At 40.3% G+C, this 8,630-nt stretch overlaps 1 long non-coding RNA gene across 1 annotated transcript; it reads right to left on the bottom strand.

Annotated features, from left to right (window-relative positions):
* Window positions 1–4,940: 4,940 nt before the first annotated feature.
* On the bottom strand, window positions 4,941–8,386 carry LOC140006220 (uncharacterized). Its single transcript, XR_011813855.1, has 3 exons — window positions 8,159–8,386; window positions 6,299–6,377; window positions 4,941–5,124 (listed from the first exon to the last, which is right to left on the bottom strand). It is a non-coding gene; the product is annotated as an uncharacterized lncRNA (long non-coding RNA).
* Between the last annotated feature and the right edge of the window lie 244 nt (window positions 8,387–8,630).

The following is an 8,630-nucleotide window of genomic DNA, read 5'->3' as shown; positions in this document are numbered from 1 at the left end:
GAGGGGAAGATGAAGGTGAAGATGAAGACGAAGAGAAGATACGGATCCTAAGGGCTCTACAATGGGCAGGGACCCGAGATGCGGTGGAAGTGACGCCGGACTGATCCGACATAAAAAGCAAAGGGTGACAAGGGGAAAAAGAGAGCGAAGGAGGAAGGAAAAGAACTTACTGGTGAATGGAATGGGAAAAGATGAAGGAACCGCCGGAATCTAGACACTGTGGGCCGGAAGTCTTGCCACTGGAACTTTCGGAAGTAAGAAAATACGCGAAATAAGGAAAATGGCAAATAGAGTTGGAAGAAATCTAGTAACCCCTATTTATAGGGAGTAAAATGGGGGGAAACGGCTGCTTGAAGTTGAACTGCCCCCATGCGAACGCATTTAAAAGCAGTACGGAAACCAAAGAGACGCGACAGTTGAAAGGACTCAAGCGCGACTTTTCAGGAGGCAGCACTGTGCCGGAGGTGACCATGGCAGAGCAGGGCGACGCTGGTCTCCCATGTGGCAGGGGGCGTAGATCAGGTCTGTCTGGAAGTCCTACCTAATTTAGGGGGCTAGTGCAGAGGCCCCGTCCAGGGTCCAAACACGTGGCAGCCCGGGAAGTCCAGAGCTGGGCTTGGACCCCAGGCCCATGGGTACCATCCTGGGGCACACCGCAGCTAGGGCTCCGAAGGGCTCCAGAGAACAATCCCGCAGAGGGCAGGGAGAATCCCCCTCAGCACGGGATTGACACTATTCCGGGCAGATCCCGAAACGTACGGAGGCCGGACTCTCGAGTAGGTATAAATGGTAACGCACACCAACTGTACAAGGTACGCTTACTATTGGCAAATTACTCCCGACTGTTTTACTTCCCGTGAATTCCACTCACCGGAAGACTAACTTGACCGTCGGAGTGTCCCCGGGGGTAACCTCGGGGCTCCCCTGCTAGTCACCCTAAGGACCTTTTCTTGTTTGTTTTGCAGGGTTTGGACACGCTCTTCTCATCAGCACGCCGAGCTCAGTAGGTCAGCTCGGTCCGAGGAAGCCCAGCGCTTCTTCAATCGTCAACTTGAGTCGCTACAGAAATTAGGAGTGGAGGATGATCTGACGACTCACGAGCCAAATGTGTGACTGAGAATTGTAAGCCTAAATCATAACACCCCTCATTGACCAAGATCCTGTCTAACCATTTCCAAATTCTTACAGAGCCATGATGATTATTACACCACATAAAACTAGCTCTAGAGAAGCCTATATCAACTAAATTGGCGTCACCCAAGAATTGTACAAACTCGGCTGCCTCAAAAGGATTTTAAGGCCGTCCGCCTCTTTTCTCATGTGCATCAACTACCACATTAAAATCACCACCAACAAGCCAAGCACCCGTGTCTGGATTATCACTCAGTAAACCATCCCATAGCTCGTCTATTAGGACTAGTACAGCGGGGATGCACGAAAGATAATGTGATAGGAAATGGCAAATGAGCATGAGAGATCTTAATGGATAAATGTTGGGAGCTTTCACCAACTACCACTCCATTAAAATTATCTTTAAAATACAACCAAATAGACCCAGCAGCATTACAAAAAATACTACTAAAATTCAATCTAAGCCGAAACCGCTTTGCTTTTTCCAACCGAAGTCTAGGTTCACAAATAGCTAAAATTTGAACTTGATGCAATTGAATCAACTTTCGAAGATGTCTAAAATTTGGAGCCTTAGAGATGCCCCGAATGTTCCAGAAAAGACCATTAATCGTTGGGCAGTAAGTGAAAAGAATTTTGTGAATTAATTGAAGCTGTCCGCAACTGTCTATTAGGAGGAAATTTTGCATGAATTCCTTTCTATTGATTGACTTTGACAACCTGAAATCCATCAACAATTCCAGCACACAAAGAGACCATCCCTTTCTTCCTATGTCTCGAACTAGTAAGGTCTCACGAGGATAAATTACCCGCCACCCCCTTGAATTTCCTCTTAACCACTAGCATCAGACCTATCTTCCTTCTGCTGCAAAACAAAATCAATAATTGCCGAAAGAGGCTGCAACATGGGAACTGCATCTACTTGACATGGCCGGAGACGCACCCCCAGTTCCTGACCAGCATACTCATCTCTCGTACCTGTATTATCAAAAGTAGCTTCCTTCATAACATCTCCAAAACATATCATAGACTGGGGGATATCAGACCCCAAAGCCCTATATGATGGATTGCTAGTACCTGGGCCATCCCTTCCCAATTGAATCTCTGCAGCGTCATCTTCTGCTCTTTGTAGAGTTGCATCCTATCGCTTGGCTTTTCCATTATCTGACCATTGATCCCCACCTGAGTATCCGCATGCACAGCAAGTCCAGATTCTTCTGCTTTCTGGGTAGTTTCAACCTCCAAAACCAAGCCTTCATTCCGCAAATCCTTATCCTGGGCAATGAGCTCCTACTGATTTTTTTATTCGTGGTAGAAACTTGGCTAGCAAGCAAAGTTATGGCCTGCTTAACTGGAACAAAGACAGCTCTCAGACCCTTTTCAATTCTTTTCCACCGTTCCTCCTTCGTACCCTCACTTTCAACCTGAGCGATCTCCTTCCCCGGGTGGTGACTACGTTGATCACCCTCCTCAAGTCAACACTCTTGATTTGCATGACCCATATGCCAGCAGATTGAGTAATATTTTGGCAGATTCTCGACAACAATCTACTGCTAGAAGCCCGCCGAGTCACCAGCCATGCCCACCCAAACTCGAAGAGGGATAAGCCGCAACAGGTCAACCTCCACACACAAACGAGCCACACTAGGCCTCGACATCAAAGTTGTGGTCGCATCCACAAACAATGGTCGACCAACCACACTCACAGTGGACAGCAGACTATGTTTATCAAAAAAATGTATTGGTAAGGAAGGCAAAGATATCCAAACGGGAGCTAAAGAGGATTCACGATACACATGAAACTCTGGTGTCTAGCGAAAAACCCTCATTGGATATCTCCCAATCTGCCACAATCCCCTTGTCCAGATGCACAAAAAATCTGCTTCACTAGCAAAATGCAATATAACATGTCTCGCATCCAAATGACCTACCGAGATCGAGTTCTTCAAATCCAAAGTCGAGAAAAACCTACGAATCTCCTCCAATTTTGGCCTGCCATGAGAAAATTTCCCCACCACTGAGAGCTTATAAGGAATAGCTAATTTGTCAATGTCCTCTCGTGAGAAAATAGTAGCAGGTTTACCCTTGTGGAGCGACGGATATTTAATATCAATTGGAGAAGGCAAAGACTAAGAAAATAAAGAAGAAAATGACTTTTTTGCCGGGGAGGGAATCTGCCCCCCAGCCATAAGCTAAAGGGCTTCCATGTCTACCAGAACCCTAGGTGTACACCAAGCATGCCAAGAAAACCTAGAAAGAGAGTTCCCGTCTTGCCAGACCCTTTACTAAAGTTTTTTAAGCTCTATTCTCAATTTGACTTCTAGAATAGGATAAAGGAGGTTACTTACATATTGGTTGCATTCATTACATCTCTACTCAGTAGAACAAGTTTCAATAGCTCATTAACCACTTGATCTATTCTATCAAAGATTACTTGCTCATGCGTATCTTCATTTGACATAGCTATTGCTATAATTGTGAAGTTAGATTAAATTCCCCCCATGAAGGCTCCAAATTTGCTGGTGAGAAATTGTAATTGTGCGTCAAGATCAACCCCTGTTGTTGATGTAGATTTTAATTTGTTTGACATAGTTGCAGTTAGAGGTGATTGTCTCTTTTTTGTTTAACAATTTTTTGTGCTTGTTGATTTTGGTTTGGTTGATTGCATCAATAAAATTTATTTCACCTTCATCGACATTGTCATCATCTGAGTTTGAAGTAGCATCAACTCTTTCATCTTCTTCCTCCAAATTCTGGATAGCTTTTTTATTTTGGACAGTTTGTGTTAAATTTTTAGCAATAGCTCTAATGGCTCTATCCCTTCCATACGCAATATCAAGATCCCCCAAATTTGACATTCCAAAGGTCTTTTACATCTTTATGAACCTAGAAAACAGAAAAGAAAGATAAATGATAAGAAAAAGAAAACTTAAAATGTAGTCAATTTCTTACCTTACACCAATCATCATACCACTTCTTTTTTCGCAAGAAATCATTTTTCAATATCATTCCAACTACAACTGCTTTCTTTACATAGTTTGGTAATTGCATGAAATCTATTTTCAACTACTTAACTTTTAAGTTAATATGTAGGCTGACATATTTGGTAAAGTTAGGTTGTTTATATAAGATAATTTTGAGCAATTCATTCATATAGTTGTTTTTAAATCTTCCATCTATTTTTCATATTACAACACAAGCTAATTTTGGCAATACTTCTATGAGCATTTTCATTTCTTCATCAGTCCAAAAACATTTATTTCTCCCTCTTTCATGTACAGTTTCACCATTCTCTATCCAATCATTTAAAAGTCATCATAATACTAATAAAATAAAATAATAGATACCAATTAAGTTCAATAATGAAAAATAAGACAATGGATGTGTTATTTGAAGTATGATAAAGTACAAAAAGAAACATACAAAAAAATTTGGGAAATAAATTTCCCAAATCCATAATAGGAATACAACAAATATTATTTCAGTTCCCAAATCCACTATAAGAAAATATCAAATGTCGATTCAAATTGTGCAAAACTTTAGAACTAAGTATACGTTCATAACTAATTACTATGTCTAGTCCTCCGATTGTTAAACATTCTTGAGCTAAATTATTCTTAAAATTTGCCCATTAGTGAAATAGTAGATATGTACTCTATTTCTTCATCACTTTCTTTATCTTCATTTTCATTTTCTTCGCTTGGTAGTTGTGACGCCCCCACTTCTCCCTAAGGCGAACCAAAGGGTATCCGCGGGACGCCTGCCCAGCTCTCGCCAGGACTCACTACAATCCATCATTCAAAAGCTCGAAATACTTTAAGTAACCTCAATACATAATTAAAGTACTTCAAATATCTCACACTTACAATTATGCAGCTTTCAAGCTTAAATACAACCCAACGGAAAAGGGTACAATAGCCATCCGTTATAATATAACTTAAAGTCTCCAAAAGAAAACAATCTAGTACTACTCACGAGCACCCTTGGTCTCGAACCCTATAAAAGAAAACCACAACGTGGGATGAGCTACACAGCCCAGTGAGGTTCCAAGACACTCTAACAGTTCAAATAAATCAAGTAAGTTGGGCATATCATATGCATGGTTCAAGGTTGCACAATGGCATGTTATCATGAGGTGATAATCATTGTACGAGTAATTTGAGACATTTATCATGGTATGAGACAGGTATCATGGTATGAGTACATTGGTCAGTTAACAGGTATGGAGCATATCACAGGCATAGCTCAGGATTTCATGTTGGCATTTTAGCATGAAACAATTATCATGATACAAGGTAAACATATACGGTAGGATACGGTGTTCCAGTGGAACTCTGTCGGTCATCTGCACCTTATGACTTCCGGATCCCCTCGGTTTGACTGGCCATCACCTTATCCCTCCAGTGGTAATACTCGAGTATACCGAAACGGTGTCCCAAGGTTCCAACCTACCCGACCGAGCCCAGTCCTGGCTCGAGTAGGTTAGTAACCATGAGCAGGGCCCAGTTCAGCTTAGAGCTTACAACATGCACAAGTAATCAAGTAATTCGGCAAAAGGTAAAATTCATCATTTGAGTAGGTCGAGTGAGGTAAAGTACACACTCGCCTAACAATGATGGACAGCTTCATATAACATGCGATTCACGATAATCAAGTGATCAAGTAAGTTGGTGATCACGTAAGCAGATAATCAAGTAAGCAAGTAGGCGAATAGATTAGAAAACGGTAAGTAAACATGGTTAACGGTAAACGGTAAACGGTAAATGGTTAACGGTGGTAATTACGGTTAATTGGTAGACATATGTCATTTTAATAGGCCACCATTGGCCGTTTTTCACTTTTTCAACGTAAGAGTCGAAGAGATTCACTCCAACCGACTTATGCTATCATAGCATAATTAATCATTTAAACACATCATGTAGATATGCTCTCCAAGCATTTCATATCTAGTATTTCAAGTAATCACATAAATATGCTCTTTAAGCATTTCATATCGAATAGTTCAAGTATACATATTTCAGGTATTTCATGTCGAGTAATTCAAGTATACCTTATTCAGATATGCATGAGTGTGGTAAATACCTAACATATAGCACTTAACACTTAATGATCATGGGTTATGCATGTCATAGATTTATTCCAATTACGTATTCCTATATGGAACACTCACCTATAGCAACAAGAGAGTAATACTCAAACAAATGCCTAGGCGTCCACTTCGAGTTCCTCTTGAAGGTCCCCTTGAGCGCCTGGGCAAATAACCATTAACTATTATACACTATCACTTAGAACCCCTACTTATCAAAGAAGGTTGTACAATCTAAGGAGAATTCATTAATTGGGCCTTAATTATTAATAATCGAGGCTCAAGAGTAAAGTTTTAAAGTCTAAAGAGAGAGACTAATATTTTCCATGAAATCGAGTTCAAAATGTTCAATCGGTATCGAGAAAAGAAGGCAAATTTCCAAAATTTTATTTTCTAAGAAATTGACAAATTTCAACTTTGGGTGTCAATTTTAGAAAAATCGTATCTTGCACTATGTAGGTCCAAAATTGGAAAGCGTGATACCGTTGGAAACTTCTTCAAAAGAACTAAAAGTTCCTAGAAGATACTTTTCCATGATTCCAAACAGAAGGTATTCAAAAATTGACTCAAAGTTGCTGCTTGGGACCATTTAGACAGTTTCGGGGTTGGTTTTTGACCATCTTTGAAAATCCGGCAAAATTCACACAATACGAACTAACCTCCGAAATTTAGAACTCAATTAGAGCTACAATCAAAGTTTAAAATGAAACAAACGGTACAAGAATTGAAGTTTTGAGCGCCAAGATATAGCAGCTCAAAGTTTGCTAAAAATTCCTCCTCGATCAAGAATTTCCAGATTTAAACATGAACTTTGGGACGTTGGTTGAACACTGAAACGGACTTGGAATGGCACCAAATTTGGCAGTATTATCCTACCATATAAGGGCTATTTCTCTACCAAATTTTGTAGGAAAATTCATTCGTAAAGTTGGTTAACGAAATCACTAAAGTCCCAAGAAGTTCCTCGGCAAATCTGCCTTGGACTTCCGTTTTTCCATTTTCAAAATGTTTGGCCAATAAAACACCTCAAACACGGTTCATTTCAGTAGATAATGTCTAAGGTACATTTTATAGGTGATTTATACCAAGAAGCTTCAGAAAACAAGTCCCAAATCATTGTTAGTTACAAATCTGTCCAGGTGGAAAATTCTATCACTGTAGCAGTTTCAAACATTGGCCACAACTCACTCAATTTAACTTGGAATTGGGCGTGGTTAATGGCGTTGGAAAGCTCTCTCATAAAGATAAATTTTCTCAGAAGAAACCATTTTCAAATTCCATTCACAAACAGCTCGTTTTTGAGCATCAAGAAGCAATTTCTGTCCTGTCTCCTGGAGAGCAACGAAACAGGACAGTGATTTTCAATCGAATGGTGTGGCTCACTCAAGTGGAACCAGAATGTAAAATTGGTACCAATGGAAATCTGGGAATGTCTAGTTTCCAGTTCCGCAAACGGCACTTGATTTCGACATCGGAGCAAAGAGTTATGGTCGATACAAAATGACTGCCTGGCCAATACGGGATTCATTTTCCAGTTTTGCTGACTTTGGAAATCAACTCATTTGACCAACCAAATCATGTTATTTTTCGATGAAATTTTGTACACACTCACAATAACATGTAAACAACATAATCAAGTCATTAGAACCTCAAAATGTTGCACAAAAATGGTCGGACAAGGCAGGGGTAAAACGGTCACTTTTTACTCCATGCACTCCTTGAAGTTTCTACTAGTTATACACCATTAATCTACCATTTTGAGCACTAAACCAACATTAAATCCATCATCAAGCATGATATCAGTCCCCAAGACAAAGGTGGGAGTTCATAGAGCCCACCCATTTCATTTTACACCATAAACAAAGCTACCCACATGATTATATAACCGTATATGTGCAATATATCTTACAAAAACTAAGATCTATGGGTTGGATGATTTGCTACCTTCTTGGATGACTAGATCAGAAATTTTTGGTCACTTTGAGCCTCAAGAAAACCGTGGAAATGAAGCTCCCCTCCTTGCCTAGATGAATCTCCAAGTTGTTGTGAGTTTGTGGTAGAAATTTCAAGTGATTTGGTGCAAGTTTGAGAGGTGAATGAAGAAGGAATTTTGGTCTCCTTCTCTTGGTGTTGCACGGCTGGTTTGAGAAGGAAAAGAAGAATGGTGGCTGATGATAAGCTTCCGTAGGAAGCTTTGATATTTGTGGCCAAAATTGGTTCCAAAAATCAACCTTTCAATAGCGCGCGAACGCGCGCGTTTCGTGCTCGTTTCCTCTCGCGTTTGTTTCGCTAGTGCACTAAACCTCTAATGCACTTATATTCATATAACTATTATTCACTCTTAATTTGTCCCAAAATAAGGGTCTAAAGTTCCTAAATTAAATCGCACGTGTGAAAACGCGTATCTCCAATTTAA

Source organism: Coffea arabica, chromosome 5e (assembly GCF_036785885.1).
Source record: "Coffea arabica cultivar ET-39 chromosome 5e, Coffea Arabica ET-39 HiFi, whole genome shotgun sequence".
Lineage (NCBI taxonomy): Eukaryota > Viridiplantae > Streptophyta > Magnoliopsida > Gentianales > Rubiaceae > Coffea > Coffea arabica.
The sequence above is the reverse complement of the archived record's forward strand: the minus strand, read 5'-3'. Positions and strand labels throughout refer to the sequence as shown.